At 50.7% G+C, this 13,533-nt stretch overlaps 1 long non-coding RNA gene across 1 annotated transcript; it reads right to left on the reverse strand.

The window, feature by feature from the left end:
* Positions 1–1,303: 1,303 nt before the first annotated feature.
* LOC130684501 (uncharacterized) lies at positions 1,304–11,109 on the reverse strand. Its single transcript, XR_008998778.1, has 3 exons — positions 8,710–11,109; positions 4,926–4,983; positions 1,304–2,120 (listed from the first exon to the last, which is right to left on the reverse strand). It is a non-coding gene; the product is annotated as an uncharacterized LOC130684501 (long non-coding RNA).
* Between the last annotated feature and the right edge of the window lie 2,424 nt (positions 11,110–13,533).

A 13,533-nucleotide genomic window follows, 5' to 3' on the forward strand; every position in this document is an offset into this window, starting at 1 on the left:
GTTTGCCGCTGTCAAAGCTGTGCTCACACACACATTCTCACCCCCTCCTACCAACACAGCTGTTCCCTGCTGCCTGGAGCCTGGCCCTCTGTCTTGCACAACACATGCATTCTCTGTGGGTTTTTCTCACGTGTACTCACAGCGGAGGCTCACACTCACGGGCCAGGCCAGCACACACTCTGCTCTCTGACCCAGGCTGTCAGTCTCCCAACAACTACTGTAGTGTGACCTTGGGCAATTGACTTGCTTCTTTGGGCGTCAGATGCCTCATCTGTAGAATGGGGATAATAATAAATAATTACCTTGTAGAGCTTTTCCCATAGGCTTGGGGTTAGGCGGGAGAGCAGGCATCCAACAAGTGCTCCATCAATGGAAGCGCTGACGGTAGTGGTAATTAATACTGTATCCTCTCTGGAATCTGGCCATTGGTTTTCCTTTCCCACGCTGGGCTGTTGGCCTCACCTCTTGTTCACACCTTCCTGGTTGTGTGACCTTGAGCAAGGCACACCACCTATCCAATTCTCATGTCCTTGCTAGTGAAATGGGTCTAATGACTGCCTGCCAAGCACAGAGACCTGCTGTGAGGGGCAGGGAAGAGGTAACTGTGGTGCTTTGGAAGCCCATCAGCTTTGACCACAGCTGCAGGGTATTGTGGAAGAAAGGGATTTGAATGGGGTAACAGCCAAGCTTGGGCATTTTTAGCCACTTTCCGCCTTCCTTCTCCTGGGACAGTCCTCAAGCTGGCGTCAGTGTTTTCAGTTTGGCTCTGTTGTGGGACTGCAGTTGGCCCAAAAGGCCACACTGGCCCATCTCTGCTGCACCTGGGGGCCTCACCCCAGCCAGCCACTGGCCTTCTGACCACGCCTTCCATTGGGCACAGCTGCTCTTCTGAGCAGGCCCACTGTGCACTGTGGAGCCCTCTGGCTTGCCCATCTTCTCCTTGGTTCCTTCCCCCAAGAGGCCAATGGTCACTACCCACTTCCCTGATTCCCCTTTACTTCATCATTTTCCAGAGAACAATTTCTTTCTTGTCTCTTCAACACTGTCTTTCCTTTTCCTTGGCCAGCAAACCTGCTTTAGCCTTTTCTATTCCTGCAAAGACAGAGGTGTATTCAGAGGGAGAGAAAGCAAATGTGATTTGAGGATTGAGGAGGACCTGGGTAGAGCAGGTGAGTGAGCATTATGGAGAAGCAGGTTCTCCCTGTGGCGGATCAGGCCAGGCCATTGGGATGAGATGGACTTCTCCCCACACTGCAGCAACTTAGTTTCTGCTCCTCCATGGAAATAGGTGAAACTGCCGGAGGGTAGATCCTGGCCTTGTCCATGCTCAAGGTTGTAGCTTGTCTTTTACTCTAAGGGACTTTCAAGCTCTGGCTACCACTGGGGAGCCATGGTAAGTGGGCTGTCCCTACCCTTTGGGACACTGGGCAAGAGCACATATGGAAACCCATATACCACATATGTGAATATTCAAATTTAAAAATCAGATAAACAAACTGTCAAGATGTTTTATTTTCTTACCTCCATAAATACACCTTCAGAATTACTTGGAAAGTCAGGTTTGAATTTAGAATTCTTGGACTTTTCAGAGTCCCTCCCCCAAATATGCAGATATGGAAGAGCCTGGCTGGTGGTGAGGCTCTGGGGCAGCTGGCTGATTTGGCATAGACACAAACCATGTTTCAATGTTTTATGCTTTTTGTTTTCTCCTAGGCCAGTGTGGCAAAAGATTTAAAAAGCAGTGATAAATGCATAGTGCGTAAGACCTGCATCTAAGTTCTAGGGCTGTCAAAACTGAGCACTTAATCTGTTTGAGGCTCAATTTCCCATCTGTAAAATGGAACTAATGATACCTCCCTGATAAAGTTATTGTGATTATTTAAAGAGATAATCCTTGTAAAGCCCTTAGCATGGTCCTGGAACATAATAATTGCCCAGTAAATTGTGAGTTATTATTGCTATTTTAATTTTTCCACACAGCAGCAGTGATAACATCAAAGCAGGAAGTCGTCTGCCCTGTCTCTTCATTGCACACAGGATGAAACAGGTCACTCAGCTAAGTAGAAGCAGATCTATAACTAGGTCTTCCAACCTTCCCATCATCTTGGGTTTTGACCTAGCTAAAAATAAAAACAATGTGAATACACTTAATGTCATTGAATTGTATACTTTAAAAACAGATTTTAACTATTACCCATTTTATGGTATGTTTATTTGCCGCTACGTTCGTTTGCTAGGGCTGCCATAACAAATTGCCACAAACTGGGTGGCCTGACCAATAGAAATGCATTGTCTCACAGTTCTGGAGGCTAGAAGTCCAAAATCAAGGTATCAGTAGGGTTGGTTCCCTCTGAAGGCTGAGGGAAAATCTATTCCTGCCTCTCTCCTCTCTTCTGGTGGTTTTCTGGCACTCTCTGGCACTCCTTGGCTTACAGAAGCGTAACTCCAACTTCTGCCTTTATCTTCATGTGGTGTGTCTCTCTCTGTGTGCCCAAATTTCCCCTTTTCAGAAGAACCCCAGTCAGATTAGATTAGGGACTCCTGCTGATTTCATCTTTACAGAGCATCTGCAATGACCCTAGTCTCAAATAAGGTCACATTCTGAGGTACTGAGTTTTAGGACCTCACTTATGAGTTTGGGTGGGACACAATTCAACCCATCACTCCCACAATTTTTAAAAATTGTGACTACTTTGCATTCAGTGTCAGACTATAAGCAGGGGGAAAACACCTTTTGTGAAGTTTCAGGGCTTTGATCACAGCAGGTCTTCAGAATGTGTTTTTGACTTGTGTTAACTCCAGTGTCACGCAGCTAAAAGGAATCTGCCCATTTTTAAGATGAGTTAACATGAACTAAAAGGATTTTTAATGATCAGTCTTATTTCCAGGTAAGTACTTAAAAAGAGTTGATTCTCTTCAGTTGGCTCAGCTCTGCAATCCTGAACACCACCTTGTTTCTACTATTTCCATTCTCAGACAAGAGGTGAAATTCAGCTACAGCAAGCTGAATTCTCTATTGTCTTGTTTTGTATGTGAATAGCTTATTTTATTTAAATGTTACCCTTTCACGTTTTACTGAGGAAGCCTTCAAACTTATGGAAAAGTTGCAAGAATGGCACAAAAACACCTAACTATCCTCCAGCTAGATTCAAGGAGTGTTTACCTTTGGCTACATTTACTTGACCTCCATCAAGATTTTTTGGTGAACCATTTGAAAAGAAGTTGCTGGCATGGTGTTTCACCTCCAACATTTCAACATGGATTTCCTAGGAATAGACTGCTCTCCTACATACAGTATGATTCTCACATTTGAAAAGAACTAACAATAGTTCTGTGATATCAGGTCATATCCAGTCCATATTCACATTTGACCAGGTTGAGTTTCCCCAAATTCTGAATCTAATGAATTCCAAATCTGTGAGGTTTAGGGCCTTGACAATACTACCTGTGTAATGGGAAATTCTGGAGCTCTTGAAACTATAACCTAATGTCTAAAACTCTTCCAGGCCACAACACACTGAGTGTTTACTTTCCTTGTTTCTTTTCACTGGTAAGCTAGCTCTGCTGAATGCTCAAGTGTGTGCCTGGGGTGGGGTGCTCCTGGAATCCCATTTATTCTAAGACGGTGGGCTTTTGAGGAGTACCTGCAGGAAGACCTGTTTGGCCTGGGACCTGTTATACTTGCCTAGGGGGACCTCCCTGCAGGAGCCACCAAAGGGAGCTGAGCAGAGAGGGAGGCTCCCCCTTGACTGGGGTGGAGACTCCTAGACTGAGCAGCACCCCTTCCAAAGTTGGCCAGGTTTCAGGCTGGTGTGGTTACCACAGCCTCTTTGTCATGAGCTTTTTCTGGGGCCTTCCAGACAGCGGCAGAGGATTTTCCTGGCCTCTCAAAAAGCTGCCACCAACCAACACTGAAGGAAGAAAAGAGGAAAGCTCTGCAATGAGCTTCCTTGAGTTTTGTGGGAATGGCCCTCTTTCTCTCCCTTCTGTGCAAGTCCAGGGCTCAGGTTTAAGCCTTAGGTTTTAAAAACCACTGTATAACTAGGAACAGCATTAATTATTAGAACTGTGCAAATAAAATGGAGGGCCAACAAGGAGGGTGTAGGGGGAATATCTGGTCTGTGGTCTGAGGCTGCCTTCCTCCTCCAGTCTCCAGGCTTGCTCAAGCTTGGCTGCAAGTTCCAGCCAAGTATTTCTGGATGGGATGGGAGCCAAGGGTCAGATAAAGTTCCAATGTATTTTGCAGCAGGCCTGACACTTTGCCTAGTGCTCTAGGACTGTGACAGCTGCCAGGATGGTGCGTTGGGAAAGCCAGGCCAGACAGAACTGGTTTAAATGGGTTTGAGGGAGTGGACAGTTGACTAACCAGACAGCTCAGTGACACCCAGCACCACTAAATACCATTGAACCAACGTGGCTGGCTGGGCCATGGAAGGCCCTGCACTGCAGTTCCAGGAAGCCACCTGCGGCCACCATGCTAATCCCTCTGCATTTCAGGGACCATGGTCTGCACTCCCTTCTTACTATCTTTTTAGTAAGACAAGTAAATGCTTATTAACACAGCCAAGCACGTGACGTGTATTATCTAATTTAATCCTCACAACAGCTCAATGAAGTAGGTACTATTGTTACTGTCCTAGCCACATGGATAATAACTAACACACGGAGTTAACAGATACACTTATATGTATTAGGCCCACTTCTAAACTCCTGTCATGCATTAACTGACTTTCTAAGGAAACTGAGGTATAGATGGGCACAGCCAGTTTCCAGAGTCACATGGCTGGTAGGTATGTCCCCAAAACATTGAAAACTGGGTAACTCCAGATGGAGGGTCCACCCTGCACCACTCAGTGATTCTTAAGATGAAGAATCTGTTCTGAGACAGGCAGGGGAAGAGAGACCAGGTTGAGTGGGAAACTTACAATGAAGGTGAAGGTTTGCACTCTTTGCTGCTTCCTGACCCAGCATAATGAGAGGCACCTGTGGGAACAGAAGTATAGACATCTGACCTGAGCCCTCTGCCACTCTTCCTTCCTCTCCCCTGCCCCAGTTGGTCGGAATTGTGTTGTTCTAGATCTGATGGGAGCTGCTGCGGACAGACAGTGGGCAAGCGGGCAGGCGGGCAGGAAGCCTTTTGCTCATACCAAGTGGCATCTGACCCTTCTCGACTTTGAGACTCCCTGAGGGCAGTAAGAAGCTGCAGCCTTGTGTGCCTTCCACAGCCCAGGTTGAGAGTCTTGAATCTGGAAGTGAGCCGGCTGGGGCCAACCATGCACTAAGGCCAACCATGCACTAAAGCCAGGCTTCCTGTCACATTTTGACTCTGCTGATAGCCCAAGGCCACCTGCAGTGATGTCACCTGGCAGACGGAGAGAGGCTACCTGTTGTCAGTCCTGCCAATGTCCCTGTCCTTACCAACTCTGCTTTCACCGGTAGCAAGTGGACAAGTTCATGTGCCCAGAGGAGCTGCTCTCATTTGCCCTGGCCAGCTCCACACACTCGTGTCCTCAGGACTGGCCTCAGGAAGGAGCATCAGGCTTTGCTTTGTGGGCTGCATGCTCACAGGCAGTTCCCCTAACACAAGGGTGGATCGGAGAAGGCTTCCAGGAAGCTGATGTCTAAGCAAGGCTTTAGGTGTATAATAAATCATGATAATGCCTGTATCTGACTCCTCAGGGCTATTTAGGGTGGTACATACTATCTCGTCTTTTTCTTATATTTACAGACATATCTATGCCTTTATATACACTCACACCTCACTCCTCATTTTTTTTTATTAGAAAGGAACCAGCTTAACTTCTCAAGGTATCAGGAACACTTTTCATGGGGTATATATCAATCTGATGGCTGCATTGTATTTTGCTGTATGTTTGTAACATCATTTACACCACCAGTCTCCTACTGCGGGTACTTAGACTGTTCTCAGTGTTTTTGCTAATCAATCATCCATCCTTTCTTCCTTTCCATAAATACTTTTTATGTACCAGGTACCTTGTTAAGTGCTGAGTATATAAATAGAGATGAAGAAAATGGACAAGATCTCTGTCTCTTAGGCCTTTCAGTCCAGAGGAGAGAGAAATTTTGAAACCCAAGATGTTAAGAAGGGAAGGAACAGGAAGCTCTGAGAGGGAAGAACAGGGTCTCTTCTTCAGACTGGGTACCTGGGAAAGACCTCTTGGAGCCAGCCATTTGGGGAGTGTAGGGAAGAGCATTCTGGCAGAGGGAACAGCATTAGCAAGGGCACAGAAGTATGAATATTTTGTGCTGTGTTTGGGGAAGTCTGAGATTCCTCCTAAGGCTACAGTGTAGTGGGGTAGTTGGGGGCGAGGTTAGATAGGTAGGGTTGAATCAATATGAGAAAGCCTCGAATGCCCGCCAAGGAATTTGGACTTGATTCCATAGGCAACAGAGAACCACTCATGCCACTCGGTCTAGACACAGAATACTGTAGCTCTAGCCTGGAAAGACCCAAGAGAATATAATGTTTGAGAGGAAATTTCTGCTTCAAATGGAAGGTTCTTCTGCTCACCAGGATTAAAAGCCTGTCCTGAGCCTTAGGACCATGCAGGTTACCTTATTACTGATTCCCTCACAGAAACGGAGCCCAGGTAGGCCAAGGGATTTCTCCATGAACAAACAAACCCATGTCAAAGGCAGAACCTTGGATCTCAAATGTCAGCTTTCAGCTACAACCCTAAACCCACCCCTTTGCACTTGGGGATTCTTTCTGGCAGCCACTGGAACAAAGCAGGAGGATGAGGAAATGCATTCTAACAAGAGTTCGTGTGACGCACCTACAGGTGTCAAGCACTGTGCCTGGCCTGGGAGGTAGAGGTCAGTAAGACCAACTTGGAGGGTGCTCACAGCCCTGGACGGGCTGCATTAGTCTCCAGTCTCAACTCCAGAAATTCCCCCAGGAGTCCCCTCCCAAATTCCTTCTCTCCCCAAATAGAGTTGCTAAAAATCGAAAATCGTGCGTAACAAAGCGACCAGGGGTTTCCGGCCTTGCTGAGCTGGCTTACTCAGTTTCCCTCATTTGTCTGCTCAGCCCAGACGAGCAAAGGGCAGCCATCAAAGGTGTCTGGGAAGAGGCTCCGGCCGCCGCCGGGCCGAAGGGCCACTGGAGGCTCAGTCTGGCTTGGGTCTCCGCCCGGGGTGGTGGGGGAGGGGGCCGGGCCGGAGGCAGCGGGCGGACAGCAGCCTGGGCGATGAGCGCAACGTGCCGGACTGTGCAAGCGGATGCGGCTGGATGGGGCAATCGCTGGCAACGTGCTGCGGAGCCCATCCGCGGACGCAGTGGGGGCGGGGGCAGAGGGGATGGGCCGCCGCCGGGCCCGCCCACAGCCGTTTAACCCCAGTCCTCCGCTAACCCCCGCCCGCGTGCTGGAGCCCTACTGCGCCTGCAAATGCCTGGCCCTCTGCCGCACGTAGACAGGGTGGGCACGCGCAGGCACACGGCCTGAGCAGACTTGTCTGAAGTCCCTTTGCCGCCCAGGCGCCCTGGCTCATTATCCCCGGGCTGTTGGTGTTTTCTGTTCTGCACTAGTCCCTCCACCCCCGCATCGCACCGACGGACACACGAATTCCAGTGCCAACCCGCAGACACACCTGGGCAGCCCCATGTGGGCGCCTCACACACACGGGTCCCTCTGCCCCGGTGTATTTGGAGAGCTATTCTAAGTCAGTCCTGGGTTTGTTATCCCCTGCCTGTTGGTCCAAGCATGAGCTGCGTGTCCTTGGGGAAACTGATTAACCTCTCTGAGCCTGAGATAAGTCATCTGTCAAATAGGAATCATGATAGCACATAACAATCTAATTGGGTTGTAGTAGAAATTAAATTAGATAATGGCTTATTTATATAGTGTTATTAATAGCTATTAATAAAGTGTTAAGCCTTAGGGGTCATGAGGACTCACCTAGTAAATGACAGCCAGGATGATTCTTACTGAGGAGAGAACTGAGCTACAAGCCCCAGCTGGGCTCAAGGAATCTGTGACTAGGGCAAGACTGGGTGTCTTTTTTTCTTATCTTCCCTATATCATATTCATCTTTTTGCAATATCATGCCTCATTTCTTCACCCAAGGCCTGCAACATTCATCCATTCATTGAACACAAATCTCTTGATATTTGTACCTACCATATGACAAAAACTCTTAGTGTGTGGCACCAGCCAGATAAACCTGTGGCCTCCCAGCCTGCGCTGCTGCCAGCTCTGGCCCCTGACTCACTGGAGTAAGTCACTTCCTGCCTCAGTCTCTCCATCTGTACTATAGGGATAAGAGGCCTCCTCTCTCCAGCCCACCCGGAGGGACCGGCAGAGGATGACTCAGGTCACTATGGGGAAAGCCCAGAGAAACAGAGAGCCAGGGCCAATCTGGCTGATGCAAGGTTTTAGCTTTGCGTGTAATCCAGCAAGTGGGAACAGGGATGTTTCAGGGGAAGTGTGATTAGCCAGGGAGAGCAGAGGAATCCCCCTGCCCTCTGTCCCACCAGACCAGAGGCATGGAGACATGGAGACAGAGCGCCTCAGCCAGGAGTCTGAGAGGCCAGGGCTCTGTCCAGGCTCTGCTTCCCCCTGCTCCATGGCCACCAGCATGTTTGTGATCCCTTTGATCTGTCTGCCTTTTCTGTCAAGTGAGGGTTGTGGCATTTCCCTCACTGGGCTGTTGAAAGGGGTAAAGGTGGTAACCCCAAGAGAGGAGTACCTTCTGTGTTTCTAGGAGGGGTCCTGAAGGCTGGTAGGAGGTGAAGGAGGTGAGACAGAAGAAGGCAGTCCCCAGTCAAAAGCTCGGCATAGTCTGGTCGTTCCAGCTGGTGTCCAGGGGCCTTCCTGAAAGAGTCAGGTCAGTGTACCCTCAGCGAGCAGCAGACCCCTGCCCACACCCCGTAATGCGCAAGGAGTTTGCCTTGGATTCGGCTCTGAGTCCAGGCGCTGCCGAATGCTAGTTGTGCGGTGTTGAGCTTAATATCTTTGTGCCTCCACCTTCCCACACTTGGAGGATAGGAATGACTGCTTTTTAAAGTTGTGAAGACAAGAGAAAATTAGGTAAACATGAAGTGTTGGTAATAGTGGCCATTACTCTTGTAAAATGTAGCTACTTTCTCCACTGCTCCCGTCACCTGTTACCTATCGCACAGGTGGGGCCAAGTAGAAGATTATTTATTATCTTGGGTCTTTGGGATAGAAAAGTGTGCTGAAATCTTCAGGGTCTTTTTTTTTTTTTTTTAATGTTGAGAGCCTCATACCATGAGTTTTGATGGAAAGAGCTCTGTTTGCTTGGGGACTATATGTACATTATTGTATTTGACACACGATGAAGGACTTCTATGACATCCATTCTTTGATGAGGAAACGGAGGCAGGGAGAGGTCAAATAACCTGTGTTGGGCCACATGGCCAGAAAGTGGCAGCACCAGGATTTCAGCCCAGGCCTGCCTGACTCCAGATCATTCCCCACACTGGGCCCGTTGCCTCTTGTTCTGCACTGGGTATTGTCCTGTCCTTCCTGAGTGGGCCTCTTAAGGTGTCCCCAAGACCAGAGACAGTCATGCATGAGCATTGTTTCCTTGTCTTCCAGGGTATGTTTCAAGCACACAATGGGGCCTCTGGCTCTGCTGCAGACCAAGGGCACTGAGTTTCCCACTTTGCAGGGAGCAGAGTTGTGCTAGGAGAGAAATGACTTGCACAAGCAGGCTGAGTGGTAAGGGCTGTGTTTGTGTGTCCCTGTGGGTGCCCCCGTGTGTGGGGAGTAAACGGGGTTCTGTGGAGATGGTGTGGGAGGGGAATCCTGGCTAGTGAGCCAGTCTCTGCTGCCTCTTCCCACCCCAGCAAGGGCCAAGCCTTCCCCATCACACACCCTCCTGCCCCTCCCCAGGCCGTGTCAGCTGGAGGTTTCTCTTCCAGTTCCTGTCCTCCCCCAGCTTCTGCTTGCGTCTCAGGCTTCAGGATGCCTCCTCCACCCCTTGGCACCCTATGCTGAGCCTGGGAAGGGGCGGGGCGGGGTCTCAGGGCCAGCGTGCTCCTCTGCCAGAGGCAGGCGTCTGGCTGGAGTCAGTTCTGACAAGAAGCTGGCTCCTCCCTTGCCCAAGGAGAAGCTCTTTGGTATCTCTACCAGTCTGGGCCCTGCTATTTTTAGATACCATCCCTTTCCTTCCCCTCCCAGCCTCATTCCCGCCGAGGGAGGAAGTGACTCACCTCAAACTCTGGCAGGTAGAGGCAGCCTCAGTGAGCCCCAGGCAGACCCTGCTGGCTGCAGCCCTAGGGTTGCCCCACCTGGGGTCACCCCAAAGTGGCCTGCCTCTCTGGCTTGAGATCCAGCATCCTATTAGGCCTTTCTTGGGCTCTCTCTGATATTTATCTCATAGGGCCCAGGGCAGGGCTGGGCCTCCAACAGACTGTGAACCATCGGCTTACCTCTTAGCAGACTCCAGGCCTCTGATCATACTGTGGGCCTGTGGAGGGCCCTAACCAGTCTGAGGGGGCCAGAAAGATCAAGGGGACTGACCATAGTCCTATCCATTAGCCTCAGCAGAGACCAGGGTTACAGAAAAAAGAGAGTCCTTTGTCAGTGGGGGTTGGGGAGGGTGTGACATCCTTCCTGTGCTGAGGAGGGTGACCAGTTATCCCAGTTTTCCCATGTCTGAGGAGTTTCTTGGGACCTGGACTTTCAGTGCTAATCAGGAAAGTCCTGGGACAAGCCACGATGGTCGGTAACCATGGTGCTGAGTTGTGGGCTGTATCTTAGGGAAAGAACAGGTGTGGGGATCCTGTGTGGATTTCCTGGCCTCGTCTTATATAGTCAGTGCTGGAGGACCATGTTCCTGGTCCAAGCCCTTCTCTGCTGTCAGGGGATGGCTCTGTTCACCACCACAGGAGAGGGACTGGGCCCTGGCTGTGCAGAGGGCCCTGAGCTCTGAGCTGGCCAAGACTTGTGAAGCACCTTAGTTGGACAGCTGTCCTTGCTAAAGAATGAAGGGAAGGGTGGGTCAGCACAGGGTTGGGTGCAAGGGTAAGCAGAGCTGGTGTTGGAGGGAGGAGGGCAACTCTTCACCCAGGGTGCAGGCTGGGGAGAGACACCAGGAATAGCAGGAAATAATGACAGGAGCATAGGGGTTACATCAGGGAGGTTGGTTCCCGGCTCAGTTACTGCTGGGTGCCTCGGTGTACCCAGAGGTAAAATGGGAAGAGGGGCTCTTGTCTGCCTGTCTCGGATACTTGCAGTGAGGAATCTGAGTGCATGCCTACGGTAGTAGGGCAACCTGGAAAGCTGGGACTGGGGTAACTGGTTAGCTGGAGAGGCGTCACAGGGGCGACAGTGTCTGAACTCTTGGCTGGTCAGGGAAGTGGGCAGAGGATGCCTTTGCCCTCCTACCCACCCCAGATCAGCATCTGGGGCTGCCTTCTCTGGGATATGGCTCCTGGCCCTGAGGCCTCACCTCCAGGGTCCTGTCAGGGGAGCTGTGCTTGAGACCTGGATGCGGATGGGACCTGCCCCTTGACCACTGTCCTTCACCCTTGGGGTGTTGACTCTTTTTCCACAGACCACAGGTCAGTGGGCCAGGCGGCAGTTCCAACACAACTGAGCTGGGCCTTCAACAACCACTTTTCTTTTCTGGGCCTCAGTTTCTTCATGGTAAAACTGTGGGGTTCGATTAGGTCTCTGGTTTTTAAGTATTTGTTTTAGTGGTAGAACCTCTTTTCCAATCAAAGTTACAGCTACACTAAACAAAAGAATCACTGGGTGACTGAAACACAAGTGGGCTGGAGCGCCATGCACCCTCTGCCCCTCCCCTCTTGCCCCTGGGGGCCCGCGGACTCAAGGGCTCACAGCTTGAGACCCACTCTTCAGGGCGCCCATCCTCTCCAGCATTTTATTATTTGTGGCTCAAGAGTAAGAATATCCTTCTTTCCCTCCCTGGGCAGGCCAATGATTAGACCCCATGCCCAGCACCGTCAGGCACCTTCTACCAAGTGTAGAAGAAATCATATTCTCTAACTCTTGATTCCTGCTGACACTGAGTTCTGTCTCAGCCCTTGTTACAGAGTTCAGTGGGGCCATAGGCCCCTTGCTCCTTCTTAGGGAAGTTATGGGACCAAAACATTCTGTGCCACAGCTAGTCTTGCAGCCTTGTGAAGGACTTCCTCAGACATCATTTTGTGTCCCCCCTCAATGGCCTGCAGAAGAGGTCTGAGATTCCCATTTGACAGATGAGGAAAGGGGGCTCAGAGATCTTGGGAAACCAATTCAAGAACCCACTGCCTGTGGGGGCAGAGCTGGCATCTAGCCAGGAATCCTGGTCCTTCCTGGAGCCACAGTTTGGGTACCTGGCCAAATGCGGGCTTTCCCTAGCTTATCCCTGGTATGCTGGCATCCGCATGTACCAAAAACAGAAAGAGGAGGTAGGAATCTGTGAGGAAGACAGAAAAGAGGGAAAACTTCCTCATTCTGGGGGTCTAGGACAGTCATTCCCAGCTAACCAAAGAGGCAGGGTTAGCCCGACCCCCATCGCCTTCCCTGCTTCAGTCAGAGAGGGGCAGGGAGGGGAGGCAGGGCAGGGGGAGGAGAGGGAGGCCGGGTCTTCAGAAACTGAGACTGGGCAAACAGGTACAGGAGGATGCCAGCGGTCAGGCAGCTGACCCAGGGTCATCCAAGGGCCCTCACAGGAGGCCCTGTGCCTGCACTGACACCAGTAGCACCCTGGAGGGACGTGCAGTTCTCCTGCAGCCTTCTCTGGCTCTCACGACAGGCAGCAGGAACGCAGGGGGCCCTCCCCCAACCCTCCACACGTCCCTCCCAGCCACCGGGCTGGAAACTGAGCAGAGTCAACAGTTCCTTGAATTGTGTTACAGCTGAGGCCTGCTGGCTCCAGACCTAATAATATGAGCAGATGTGGGTCACGCAACTCCATCCCACGTGCACCCCAGGCTTGCTGTGAGGCTGGGCTCAACTCCTGGGGTCCTGTGGTAAGGTGGATCCCAGAGGGACCCCAGATCCCTGTTGGCTTTTTGTACAAAGCCCGCCCCTGTCAGGCTAGCAACCCATAGACTCCAATGTTGACAGACGCTGACATTAATGACAGAGGCTGACATTAAGACTAAACTGGTGAGGTCTGTGGGATGATGATAATTATACTAACAAATTTTAAATGATATAAATGTCCTTTATAGATGAGGCTTGAAATCTGATCTCTGGACTTTGTGTCCAGCACTTCACTGCTGAGCAGGGACTAGAGGGAGCCTGAGGCCCACAGCTGACCAAAGAGAAGTGGCCCTGAGTGCAATCTGTGTGCCACTCCAAGCCTGGGGCTCACAGCCTGAATGCCACCAAAACAGCTGTTGCTCATCTGGCGCTTGCACTCAACGGGTAGTAGTGGGAGGTTGGCTGACATATGGGGTCCAGGACGCTATCCTCAGCAATCAGGGCCACATGGGCTGTCAGCCAGCAGGTAGCAAAGCCTGCCAGTGGTGACCCCAAGACCTGTGGCCAGGGCAGTACTGGGGTATCTAAGGGACAGAACTGCGTCTGAGTC

The sequence above is a fragment of the Manis pentadactyla genome, chromosome 8 (genome assembly GCF_030020395.1).
Source record: "Manis pentadactyla isolate mManPen7 chromosome 8, mManPen7.hap1, whole genome shotgun sequence".
Lineage (NCBI taxonomy): Eukaryota > Metazoa > Chordata > Mammalia > Pholidota > Manidae > Manis > Manis pentadactyla.